Source organism: Epinephelus lanceolatus, chromosome 22 (assembly GCF_041903045.1).
Source record: "Epinephelus lanceolatus isolate andai-2023 chromosome 22, ASM4190304v1, whole genome shotgun sequence".
Lineage (NCBI taxonomy): Eukaryota > Metazoa > Chordata > Actinopteri > Perciformes > Serranidae > Epinephelus > Epinephelus lanceolatus.
The window spans coordinates 15,505,756-15,520,175 of NC_135755.1; the positions used below are offsets into that span (position 1 = coordinate 15,505,756).

The 14,420-nt window shown below is 39.9% G+C and overlaps 1 protein-coding gene across 2 annotated transcripts in view; it reads right to left on the minus strand.

Annotated features, from left to right (window-relative positions):
* The window catches only part of rin1b (Ras and Rab interactor 1b), a 55,042-nt gene extending 41,017 nt beyond the window's left edge, over positions 1 to 14,025 (minus strand). For both annotated transcript variants that reach the window (XM_033651783.2, XM_033651782.2), the window contains exon 1: positions 13,792 to 14,025. The gene's annotated coding sequence lies outside the window, so the exon portion shown is untranslated. The remainder of the gene's footprint in view (positions 1 to 13,791) is intronic.
* Positions 14,026 to 14,420: the final 395 nt, after the last annotated feature.

The following is a 14,420-nucleotide window of genomic DNA, read 5'->3' on the forward strand; positions in this document are numbered from 1 at the left end:
AGATGCTGAGGCGTCAGATGCAATAATTATAATCTCAGTTTTAGCTGCGTTCAACTGAAGGGAGTTAAAAGACATCCAGTCCTTAATTACATTCATACAATCGTACAGTGAATCAATTCCATTGGTCCTATCAGGGTTAAAAGAAAAATATAACTGGAGATCATCTGCATACATATGGTATGATATACCTTCAAAATTGCTGATGACATCTCTGAGAGGGAGCATGTATAGCGTAAAGAGGATAGGCCCAAGCACTGAACCTTGGGGCACCCCACAAGAAAGGGGGGCAAACTCTGATTTATGAGGGCCAACAGCCACAGAAAAGGATCGATCAGACAGACAGGATTTAAACCAATGAAGAGCGGTCCCTGAGATTCCTACCCTGTCCCTCAGCCTGTCTAAAAGGATGTGGTGATCAACAGTGTCAAAGGCTGCACTGAGATCAAGCAGAACCAGGATAGTGGATTTACCGGCATCGGAGGCCATCATGATGTCATTGGAGACCCTGAGAAGAGCAGTTTCTGTGGAATGTAACTGACGATAACCGGACTGAAATTTATCTAAGATACTGTAACTGTTCAATGCTGTCACTAACTGGTTTGCAACTACTTTTTCTAGAATCTATCTTTAACCACACGACAGGCTTACAGATGCTTTAGAAAGAGGGCAAAAAAGTCAAGCGTTGGGGATAGCTTTAAAATTTGTGGAAATGCCCCCCAAAAATTTGAGTGCCAGATATGCCAAACGAAATTGGCATCATAGTACAAATCTACAACGGCCTTGACAAATCACCTGAAAACTTAGCAGTCTTTCATTGTATTCTTTTTTCTTGCTTTTTGTGGCTGATATTACTGTAACCTACATGCTAAAAAAAGTGGCTAAATGTCAAGTTATTTTAAGTTCAAATAGGACTCATGCTGTCATCTATCTTTTCCCTGTCCTCCGCCCCTTCTGTTGAAGGTTCGATTAATCGCAGATTTTCTCACAGAGGCTTTGATGCCCAAAAAACTGGTACTGGGGACAGCCTAGTCAAATATGCATCTACAACTCTCATATAACTGGTGTAATGTATTCTAAGTCTCATTTATCCAGTCGTATGCTCAATACTTCCTAAATATTAAGCATTTTCACAAATGCTTAATATTTAAAACACTTCCGTTCATCGTGCAGGATTGTGAGAAAAACTAATTTGATACACAAATGGTCATTTTGTGGGTGAAGTATTCCTTTAAGACTCATTTTTCCGCCGCCCATTTACAATGTTTAACACTATGATTATACTGAAATGGAAATGTAATTTGATTAACAGTCTTTTGGAAGAAAAGAAGCAACTTAAAAATGGCAGCATGATATTTGATACCTGGTGGCAAAACTCCTTAAATTAGTTAACAAGTTAGTCGTAAAATAATTAGATATAATGGCGAATGAATGACTGTTTATCTTTGTGATTTAAATGATGACCATCATTAACATGGAAATAAATCTACCAACTAAGACTAATTTAATATCAAACTGCATGTTGTATCTCATCAGAAACGTAAAACTGACAATTTGTAATTTCACTGGGAGCTACATGCTACAGTATAACTGTACCGAACAACAGCTGGGTGCAGTTACTCCCTGGAGTTTTGCAAGGAAAATATAAAAGATGGACAAGACATGACATCAGTGACAGCGCTCAATTTTGCATTGGTGCCAGAGTATGGTGTCGGTTCTATTGAAGTTAATGGGGCAGGCACCGCAAATCACACTCTAACATATCATATCTTTGTTGTTTCACCTTTGACTGAAAAATCCTTCCACTAAATTAAAAAAAAAAACAGATCATGGCTCTGTCTCGCAGCTGCATCTCAAGCCCCAGTTGGATCCATGATAGCTAACACTACCTGCTCTTAGCGGGTACATGTATTTAATTATCAATAACTAACCATTACTGTCAGGAGGTGGCGCTGATTGCCAAATTATTATCAATCTGGACCTTCAGTACTTGTTGCTTTTGTTTATCAGTGAACTAAATTAGCATTTGCACTTTATTTAGCTAACGTCACCCAGCAATATCTGCTGAGTCACCCTACACTAATTCGGACTGTAAGAAATAATCCTGGTGAAGGTGTAAAAGAAACAGACAGGGAGCTGTGGTGTCTGTGAGTGATAGCAAATGATACCGCCTCTCAAGCTTAACTGTTGTAATGACTGAAATGTGTGCTAGCATTAGATGACTAACATTAGCATGAATGTAAATCACTGAGGCAAACTGCAAAGCATTACAGCGTGTGGTCAAGTCCTAATTTGGCAAATATTTACCTAGCTAAAGACTGTATCATTACGTTCAGCCAGAATAATAATCAGAGCCATTAGGAGCTGATGTGGTTGTAATTGCAGTCTGGTCAGCCCAGTTAGTTTATGTATCTTGATGGACCAAACAGGGGCTTGAGACAGATCTGTGGTCCTTGTAGACCAATTACAATAAAAGCAAACACACACATTAACATAAACAATGCCAGTCAACATCAAGTAATGTGTGTTTTTCAATCTGGTGGAAAGATTTTTCAGTAAAAGGTGAAACAACAAAGATATAATGGGTTACAGTGTGAATTGCTGTGCTCATCCCATTGACTCCAATAGATTTTCCTCAGAGTTTTGACGTCACTGTGGGGATGCTAGGCAACCTGCAGAGATGCCACACAGTTCAAATACTTAATCTCTCTTTACAGGTAGACACATACCTGTTTCACCTCATAACAAACAATAGTTGAGCCCATATAAATGAGCAGTGGCTGCCTGCTCAGAAACAAACTCAAAACAACAACTGTGTACTTATTATTCATCTCTATTCATCAGGTTTGACGCCAACCGCAAGCGTCAGACTGTAAAATCTCTCATTCTGCACAAGAGTGACCATGACGATGGCTAAGTATAGCCAGCAGCCCATCAGTGCATGCGTAGGATGACTAATGGAACAACATAATTGCGGTGGGCTATAAGTATCCACAGGGGGCAACAGTGGGCACAGGGGCCTGCTGACTGAAGACAGGTGTCCGTTTTGATGCCTGCTGCAAAAGCGCCGTAGTGATGGCACTCAGGGCCGGTGACAAGGGACTGAACGCTGTGTGTTACCGAGCGTGTGTGACAAAGCCTTACAAAGACATTAGTGTGAGTCAGAAGTAACACTGGGACTGTGGGAGAGAAGAAGGCCTGTTAGCATAACTGTGAATATTCATAATTTTAGAGGCATATCAGTTAACTAGTGTGGTGATTCAGAAGGGGCTTTATCACAAATACTTCTGTCAAACCAGTAGTGTTTGTTTGTGTGTAGAAGACAAAAGAGAGAGCTGTAGCGTATCCATTATGATGTCATAAAATCTTTAAACGGTCTCATATTTCTCCATGAATGGTCTACAGGGTCTTTCCTTGATTTGTCTCTGCAGGGTGACACTGCAATAAACTACAACTACTCTGAATCGCCCTGTTGCTTTGACTGAACACTCTGTATACATAAAATCATTCACAGAATACCCCTCTTTTGTTGGAGATGCTAAGGAGCAAAATAATGGGCTGCTGTTGCCTCCAGGGGCCCACACACAACGAGCAAATCGCAAAAATATTACGTTATCGAAACTAAAATACAGATTCTACTATTCATCAACACGTTCTCATCCCAAATCGTCAAATACAGACACTTGGTCAGAGGTCCTACAATATAAAAATAAAATATAAGCTTACTCCACATAAACTATAAATAAACAATTAAAAAACCTATACAATAAATGAATATTAACTTATTTCTGTATTTTTTTCATATATATGCAACAATGATTCTGGGTAATATGTATGTTGGTGTTACCCAATGTCAAGTCTGTATTTAATCATGTGATAATAACAAATTTATGGTAGCTAGTCAAGGTGTAAAACAAATAACTAGCGTGTCTTAGTAGGGCCCGTCATAAGAGCATACACGGGGGCCCGGTGTAATGACATTACGCCTCTGTCTACACGTCAACATATGATCAGCTAGGTACCCTTCTACGGCAGTTTTGGACAATCAGGGATGGCGTGTCAATTTGGTCAATTTACATGTCTTACATGCATTGTGTCTTTCATAGGAAATGTACAATTTCTCCTCATTAAATGCAGTCTTTTTCAAAATAAACCCACACTGTTGGTAAACAATTCATTTTGAGATTGACTTCTTTAAGTTAAGGCAACAAAAGCACATGGTTAGAGTTTAGAAAAAACATCATGGTTTAGCTAAAAATAAGCACAGTTGTTACTAATGTAATGCGATGTCACGTGACATACATCATGTGAAATACTATACAAACAATCACACTACATTGTTATTAAAACAAGTGAAATGACTTTTGATTTCACATGGGAAACAAACAGCTGTGAAAGTCTGAAGTTCATTTGACCCATCCACCTCCTCTTCCACCCAATGTGGGCTTTCTCTCTCTCTCTATTTTCTTTTAATCTGTGTCAAAGACAGACGGTGGGTCTCATACCGCCACTAACAGTGTCTCTGTGCATCTGTTACCAAGGTCCACTGATGAAGCGGTGGTATTTGACTAGTTGGAAGTGAAACTGAGCTGCAGCTGTCTCATTTTTTTCTCAACAAAATCTTAGAAACCTTTAAGAAGTACTTAGATCTTTTACTTAAAGAAATAAAAGTATCAAAACTACAGTGTAAAATACTCTGCTACAAGTCCTGTGTTCAAAACTTTACCCAAGTAAAAGTACAAAAGCAAGTATCAAAAGTAAAATCATTCATTATGCAGAATTTTAGAATCATATATACTGGATTATAATTAGCGATGCATTCACATGTACATTGCTTTAATGTTGAAACTGATGACGGTATGGCCAATTTTAATGACTTTATATACTACTGGGTAGCTTAACCTATAGTAATATATCATATTTTATTAGTTGATATATATTGTATATTAAAAATCTTAATCCACAAGATAATTAAACTTATCAAATTAGTTAAAGGGTATAATCAGTATTGCTTGGCTGTGTTTTGTTGCTTCATGTTGCTTGCTTGCATGACTACATGTACTGAACAGTGGATATTATTGATGTATTACTGTAACAGTTACTAAGGTTTTACTGTTTCCTCCTGTTGCTCTGTTTCAAGCAACTCAACACAGGACTACAGTTAAAAATTAGAAGCAATGCTGAACAGTAATGCTGATTAATGTGCATTGTCATTATAAATAAATATATGAAATGAAATAAATACATGTAGCTAAATAAAAACTACAATATTTGCCACCAAAATGTATCTCATGGAGTAAGGGTAACGTCATACAGTAACGTTAGCATACAATGAAACTTACTCACTTAAATAGGATTCAAATAACATTAGCATTACTTCACCAGTGTAGTACTTGAGTAAATGTACTTAGTTATATCCCACCACAACTTTTAAAATAGTTTGCAATATGCTAAAATCACAAAAAATCTACTCATCTTGCTATAATCCTCATTTTTATATTAATAATCCGTCAAATGTCTACCTGTAATGACGGAAGGGGTCGCTAGCCTACAGACAATTAACTGACGCAGTTAGCATTAGCTAATTAAGCTTTGCTAGGTGTTAGCATCGTTTAACACGCTTTTAGCTCGCAGGTTGGTTTTCCAAATTCCAGCCAATAAATTCACTTTTTTGGTTCACTAATACAACTCCCATTTGCGCTTATTTTAAGCAAAACAAGCTCTAAAAACCCTCTGTATGCCACCTCCTGCCCAACACCACACGGCAGGCTAACGGCTGGTTAGCAACAAGCTAGCGAACACATAGCAGGGCATTTAGAGGCTAATGTAGCAGCTACTTTCTTTCAGGAGTTAGTAGAGACCAAACACAAAGGTAAAACAGAGTAAATATTAAACTTACATTCGCCAGTTGGCAAAAAACACGACTCCAAATAATCGATAATGAGCTCCATAATTATTAAATGTGTAAATAAGCAACTGTAGTTTGACATTGACTTAGTGATATGTCACTGTTGTGTGTACAGCGTGTTGCTGCTGCCCCCAGGTGGCCACAATACATCACTGCAGGTAATAAAATACACACAAGTTTCCACTTAAAGGAAACCAGTGGTATTTCTCACAGATATTTAGGTTTATAGGGTATATTATTCTATTTCTGCAGGCATGTTCGTGCCATTTCAGTTTTTAAATAGTTTTAATTCTTAATACTAAAATTAAGGGCATTAAAATGGGAAAATGGTTGTCTTAGAGCAGTGGTTCTCAAATGGTGGGGTGTGCCATGTGGTGTAGTGATAACCACACATTATTATTGCAAAATTCAACTGGTCCTGCACAAAAACTTATGAACAGATTTTTTATTGACTGTATCAGTATGTTGTGCCCACCCATTTCCAAATAAAGAGACAAACTCTGGCTTAAAAAAATGTAATTTAATTGAATTCAAATTAAATCCCATAAAGGGGAACCTATTTGACGCCATTTGCGCATGGAAATTATAAGTGTGTGTGACACATCAAAAGCCCTGATTGGCAGCCAGTGTGAGAGAGGATAACTTTTTTTTGTCCTATGTAATAGAAGCTATTGTGGACAGATATAAATACAGGTGTGCCTTCAGAGTTTGGCTCGCCCTTGGGCACAAAAAGTTTGAAAACCAGTGTCTTAAATTAACAAAAATATGCTTTACTTTTTAAATTGGTGCGATAATATGGGGGATTTAGTGGCGTCTTATGGTAAGAATTGCAGATGGCAATTGGCTGAAATTTCTCCCGGTGAGAATTCCTTCAATGTTCATTGTTTAGGTGGTTATTACCAGGAGCCAAATTATCCGCAAAGGTCTCTTCCTCTCCAAAAGAAATTGACCAGGAGATTACAACTGCTATAAACATTGTATGAAGCAGTTTCACATTACAAATCAGTGTTTCACCTTGTTTGGCACATTGCAGGTGAGCCACTAGCCTAGCACCTGCTAATCTGTGCTCAGGTTCTTTCTCTAATAACTTACTGTGTGCTCACTTTATTTCTGATCCCAGTGTTTGGGAGGTTTTTACTGTGAGCTGAATTATCCACAGAGGGCTCTTCAATGCCAAAAGAAACGGACCTGATGATTTAAACGGGTGAAAGTACTGAATAAGGCAGTTTCACATTACAAATCAGTGTTTCTCAACCATTGTTTGGCATGTTGGAGACAGGACATTAGCCAAATAGCTGCTGATGTGTGCTCAACCTTTTTTCTCTGGTAACTTAAGATTCAGGGACTGGCAGCACAAAAAACCTTAAGTTTTCTGCCTAAGTATGACACTTAAGGCTTAATTTCTAATTTATTTTAATAAATCTAATCAAATCTGTAGTGTAAAATCAAATGTGTATCCAATGGGTTCTCCTGGTTGCAGAACACTCTTCTCGGGTTGTGTTTTTTTTTTTCATTTATCACCATAAAATTGGTCATGTTGCAGTTAAGATAGAGTCAGAGGTACTTTAAGTTTGATTGTTTTTTTAATCTTGCTTTGGTTGCTAAGGTCTTTTGTGCAACAGTCTAGGGATTCCTTAAATATAAGACCAAGACAAGGAGAAAACCATTAATAATTAGGAGAACATTTGAAGGACACCTTAAGGAGAAGACTCAAGGGTGTTTTGTGCAATTGATTTTATTATGATAAGAGTTAAGAAAACTTTATTTGCCATTTGTACACCTGCACACAGTCTGGGAATATAGGAACTATTGTGCTAAGAACACTCAGAGTCAGGACGGAAATATGAAAAGTAATAAGTGCATGCAACAAGGTATAATATAAACTCCACCTGCAGGGCATTCAGACAGATATGAGGAAATCTTAACTAGGACTTTAAGGAAAATGTTAACCTAAGGTGTTTTGTGCAACCGGCCCAAGATGTTCAGGTTTTTTTTTTTTTTTATGGGAGATGAATTATCTGCAGAGGTCTCTTCCTCTCTAAAACAGACCCGGTGATATAAACCAGTAAACACACTGAATAAAGCAGTTTCACATTAAAAAAAAAAAGAGTGTTATTTTCAACGCTAAGAAGAAACACGGTGGTGCAACATGGGGATCTCCACTGACTATGTAGATGTAAACAGCTCATTCTAAGAAATTAAAATCCTACAGACTGGACCTTTAAATTAAAATTTATGGTCAGTTTTCATTACAAATTGTCGCGCCCCAACAGGTGCAACAAACCTATCAGGAGACTGAGGAAGAGGAGAGGTCCCATCAGCCCCTGAAAAGACCTGCTGGGCTGGACTTCAGGTTCATGATGGCCAGGTTTGATCGGTGACTGAATAAAGTTTGTTGATTATTTAATTAGGCACTGACTCATGAATATTCATCAGTGAGTTCAGTTCTTCTCACCATGTTTCGAGCTTCTCTGTGAAGGCTGCACTTGGCTCGCAAACGCCAAATGCGTCCATCTGAACAGGTCATCCAATCTGAGTTTGGAAATCTCATAATAAGCCGGGGAAACTCGCCAGAATAACAATCTAGCTCCAATCCTTCCACTTGTCTTCTGTGAAAACTGAGAAAAAGAGCAACTTTTCTCCAAGATGCTGTCACTTGTTACTGTCACTCCTCAAAAGACCAAACAACTGCAATAATCTCACCATGCTGGCAGACTTTCACACGTATTCGAATAAAAACAAGAGTGGATGATGAAGACCGGCCTCGCTTGCTTCGAAACATTCACATTTTTAAGAGGAAAATTCTCAGGACTCGAGTTAAAGCCTAAAAATAATTAACTCGTGCGGTTAAAATGTTTTTTAACGTCACATATTCTGCCTTTCCTGATGTGTTTTGACCTCTGGGTGACTGTGTGATTCACAGCGTGACTAATGACGGGTCGGCATGAGGAGCTCTTCATGCAAAATGTTATTTTGGTAGAGGACTGTTAGGTAATGGCAGAAGTTTTCCATAAGTGAGTGTGAGTAACATAAAAACGGAGTGTTTTAAAGTTTGTAGGGGATGTTTAAGTAGATATTTTACAGAATCCGGGGCAGCACATGGCGTCTAAGATTTTTGTGCTTATTTCACTACATTTCCAGACTTAGTTTAATACCCTTAAAGTTATTATTCCTGTAAAGCAGGCAAGATCCCTTAAAAACCAAAGATGCTTTCACCCCCAGAACATGCTCACAACACGTGACAGGACAATTGATGAACATACCAGAAATATTTTGGGCTCTTATTTGTTTCAAAAGGCTTTACCTGTATTGTGCATCTGTCTAACCGCCAACATCTGCACATTATTTCATCTCCCAAGCCTCTCCAGGCTTCCTCCACCCGCGTATGAATCTCCCGAGCGCGGTCTTGACAATGACAATGAGGGATCACTTTCATCCTCCATTTTCAGATTGTGTTAGAGTGACCACAAGAGGACAAAAGCCTGCATTAATACTGTACTGTCTGAAGCGGACGGGGAGGGAGGGTGCCAAGTTAGACCTCTTCCTTTTCAAGCTCTGCTCCTTTATTGAATCCTTCTGAATGTTTACAGCTGTCTCAAAGCTTTTCAGAGATGCACATCTGACAGTGACAGTCAAAACAAAGCTCAGGTGTGTTGGGTTTGGCCAATCAGGTGTGTTCTTTCAAGTCAGCTGACACATTTTAGGAGTTATTCTGTTGAGGAGGGACTACCTTACTCTTGAAGATCATTATGTTGGATGTTATATTGTCAGTGTTGGGGCATTTATCCACCAGACTCGCCTGAAGAAATACAAATATAATCCTTAGAAAAATATTCCTCTGCTTGTTCTCCATGACACGTAAGTGTTTTGAGTGAATTTTGACTACAAACACACACTTGATTTAGTCATACCCAAAGTGTTGATGTTTGGAGAGTGCTAAAAAGCTAAGCAGAAAACACAAACCACCTACAGTGAGCTGGAGGAACATTTGGGGGAGCTAATGAGCGCTGTAACAAAGTCAAGGAGTCTGTTTTTTCCTCTACAGTTTAAATGTACACACTAAAACTCATTGGGTTAAAAAATGGACCCAGTTTGAGTCAGTTTTACAGTACAAATAAACTGTTTAAACCTTGTGTTAGTGTAATTTTTGGGCTGTTTACCCACTCTAAAGTTAAGTGTGAGACACAACAAACTTGTTATTTATATTGTAATATATGTTATATTCCCTGACAAATACCGATATGTGAGTTTAAGAAGAGCAGGAGTCAAATTTGAACAGTTTGCAGCCGTAACATGTTTTATTTTGGGTAAATAACTTAACAGTAACATGAAAAAATAAACACTAAAACTGTGTCTTAACAGCCCATTGTCTCACTGGCACTGTCTCTCTCAGATGCCTGCTGCTTATGGTCGCTACACATTTGTTTTTGAGCCCCGACCTCACCTGAGCACTGTGGGGGTACACGCCCATAAACGTCCCGAACACAGAAAGGAAGAAGAGAATACAGGCAGAGGGCGGAGTCTCTGCAGATAAATACACCGCCACACACTTCCAGTGAGTCACAAGTGATGATTGAGAGGGATTACTTCTATATATCGGAAAATCCTGCACAGTATACCTTTAAGTTTATACACTTAAGTATCACTTCATCAATGGTGCAGTGCATTTTGATATATATGGAGCTGTCTATGGCTTGGATCAAATCTATAGTTGCGATATCATGTCCTATCTGTGTTGTATTAAAGGGACAGTTCACCCAAACTTATTTTTTGTCTTACCTGTAGTGCTATGTATCAGTCTAGATTGTTTTGGTGTGAGTTACAGAGTGTTGGAGATATCGGCCATAGAGATGTCTGCCTTCTCTCTAGTATAATGGAACTAGATGGCACTCAGCTTGTGGTGCTCAAAGCGGCAACAAAAATACAGGTAAAAAACTCAACAGCAATGTCTCGTTCCAGAAATCATGACCTGGTTACTCAAGATAATCCACAGACCTTGTTGTGAGCAGTTTCATGTAGGAACTATTTTCTTGATTTTCTTTGCACTGATCTACACCCACCACCCATATCACTGTGCAGAAGGGAGCGTGGTGTGTCTAGCTTACACATGTAAGAGGAGAAGCATTTTGAAATCTTTTGCTCCATAGGATTTAAAATGTTACTTTTGATATATATATCCAGAAGTATAAAAGAGATAAAAACACTTAAGTCATCAGCTGCAATGGGGCAGCAGTGGCTCAGTCCGTAGAGTTGGGAACCAGACGGTCACCACCTCAAGCCCCCTTCCAAACCAAATATGGGGCGTGGACTGGTAGCTGGAGAGGTGCCAGTTCGCCTTCTGGGCACTGCTGAGGTGCCCTTGAGCAAAGCACTGAACCCACAACTGCAAACAACATTGTTCAGGGTTTTTTTTAACCAGGAGCCGAATTATTATTAGAGGTCTCTTCCTCTCCAAAACAGTATATAACAGTTTCATGTTACAAATCAGTGTTTCTCCTACGCTGTTTAGCATGTCGCAGACAGGCTGCTTGCCCAAAACCTGCTATCGTGTGCTCACCTTTTTCCTCTGATAACTTAAGATCCAGATGTTCAGGATGTTTTAACTGGGAGCTGAATGATCTGCAGAGGTGTCCTCCTCTCTAAAACAAATACACCTACTGATTGAAACCAGTAACAACACTGAGTAAAGCAATTTCATGACAAAAAAAAATCAGGGTTTCTCTGACGATGGTCGGCATTTTGAAGATGGGCCACTTGCTGAAGTTTTTACCAGGAGCCGAATTATTCACAGAAGTCTCTTCCTCTCCAAAACAAACAGGCCAGGTGATTTAAACTACTAAAAACACTGCATAAAGCAGGTTTCACGTAAAAAAAAAATCTGTTTTTCTGATGCAGCTTGTCACGGAGGGGCTGCTAACTATCTATCTATATGTAGAGCCAGTGTTTGTGACCTACTGTAGAAACATGGCGGTGCAACATGGTGATCTCTGTAGACGAGGACCAGCTATGTAGATATAAACGTCTCATTCTAAGGTAACAAAAACACAATGATTCTTATTTTCGGGTGATTATACACTAAAGAAAACACACTTATTTCATTATATTCCATTTCTGCCAATATCACCCCCTGAATCCTACACACTGGACCTTTAAGTAAAAGTTTTTTTGCTGTTGCTGATAGTGCGTGTCTGTGTGAAATTTCAGCCTGTAGTGTAGTGTCTACACTTCCTGTGTCCCCTCCTCCACCTTTTAAAATCAAAATCCCTCCCCTGGATGTATGTGGGTAAAGTGCAGCTACCATCAGAACTGAAAAACAACTGAAACACTTCACAGTCAGGAGTTCTTCTTGCACGCCCGCCAACATTTTACCCGAGTAGCTGCCAGATTTTTTCAAAATGGTGGACACTTGCCTCAGGACTGGAACTCATTTTCATCGCTTGTCCCTGTGTGTTGTGCTGCATGCTGCTGCTGCTGCTGCTGCTGATGATGATGACACAATTCCTAAGCAGTGATGGGGGAAGCCTGCCATATACACAAACATGAGTCAGGTTACTGTAACGTGTCTGTCTGCGCACCACTTCCAGCGCAGAGGACAGACTGCTCAGCAAAGGACTGAACTCTGTCCAACAGCTCTGAGCGTCATGCTCGGGCACACTGTGATCACACCCCTCCTACACAACACAGGGCCGAGCTCAGCCCCCTCTACACACACACACACACACACACACAAATACATACACACATTTGGTCATGCCACCTTGGAAATTAACATATCATTCCACATTCAACAATCACAGACTTCACGTAGGTAGGGCTACATAATCACAGCAATCAGTCCTGCTCGGGGCCTCATCTGCATAAAACCCCCCCAAAAAAATCAGCAGTCATGTTAAGTCACAAAACGCCACTTACAGTAATGTGCCTCTCAGAATTAACGAGCAAAACAACAGCAAGGAACTGGGAACATCACATCCACTCCTACGCAGGCAGGATGGCACTTCAGTTTTAAAGTTATGTAACAGTCCAATGGTGTGAGATTACACTCACTTTGCCCTCAGAGGGGAGACAAGAGATCAAAATACTCCAAAATTGAAAAGTCTGAGTGGCTAATTGAGCATTGTTCTGGCTGGGGAAGGTGCATAAATGCCATTAGTTAACATCTAAAGCAGCAGCTGGATGAGAAACCAAACTGAACTTCTGCTGCAGTGTGCAAAGCATCAAACTTTAAGGCTTTTGTCTTCTCTGGACACGGCACGGCTCTGAGGTGTCTCCAAAAGTCATCAGTGAAATGAAAAAGAAAGCCAGACAGCGAGAACAACAGCTCCTCTGACAGCTCCAGCACAAACCTGTGGCTGGCAGTAATTTGAATTTTCTCAACACCTACACTTTGTGTCTTCAATGCCAGCGTGAAACAATCAGAAAACCCCTCATGTCTCCTTCCTGGAGGCTGGAAACTTTAAATTAACTCACTGCTTTGGCTCCACTGCGAGATAATGACATCACTGCTGCACTGAGCAACACACAACTACAGCCCTGATCGCTAATTGATTAATTGGCAGAGATTGGAAGTCAAGGGGACACATATGCATGAATCACCGTGCAGCATTGTTTACCAAGACGTCCCCTGCCGACCGGAAACTACGTTAAACAACAAACGCCAACGCGCTTTGAACTTGAGAATTGAAAGAGACCTTCAAAGGGAGGAGAAAATATTAATACAGATACAGTGTTGCCTGCAGGCAGCCCTGCATGTGCCAACTCTGCAGGAACTCCCGTTGCATTCTCACTTCACGGAGTCTATTTTTTAAAAGCATGACAACAACTCGCACTTCTCTTTTTTTTTGGTTTCCTAAAACGTAAATTCCGCTTGCAAAAAGGAAACTTACCTTCTCTGTGAAGGTGGGAACAGGTGCTGCGCGCCGCTGCGTGTGGTCTGCTGCCTAATTAGGCGTCCGAGAGAGTTTAATTTAATGGTTATGTATGGAGACAGTGCTCGAGCCTCTGAGTCCGAGCACCATGCTGTGGGAACACGGGCTTGTCAAGAAAATGCGCACAACACTGGTGACAAGGCGGAGGAGCGCATTTTTAATTCTGTCTGAGCATCTGAAGTGATACACAGTCACAGCAGAGACACTGTGTGTGTGTGCCCCCCTCCCCCCGCCTCCCCGACTCTGACACACACACACACACACACACACACACCAAATCATATTATGGAAAACTGGAGTTTTGTCAGTAAGTTAGAAAAATAACAAAAGAACATTTAAAATAATACAATGCACGCGTCTTAAATCCCTTCAGGAATATTATAGTGAAGCCACAAAGTCTAAAAACTCCATAAAGCAGCAATATTGACGCCTACAAAATGACTATTATTCACATTATAAAAACCTTAACTCTTAAAATATCATACACACATTATAAAGGAATCATAAAGTCTGATCCTCCATTACATAAATACTTCTATACAGCACTCTAAGGTGGGAGCAAGCAGCTGAGGGTCTTAAAATGCTAA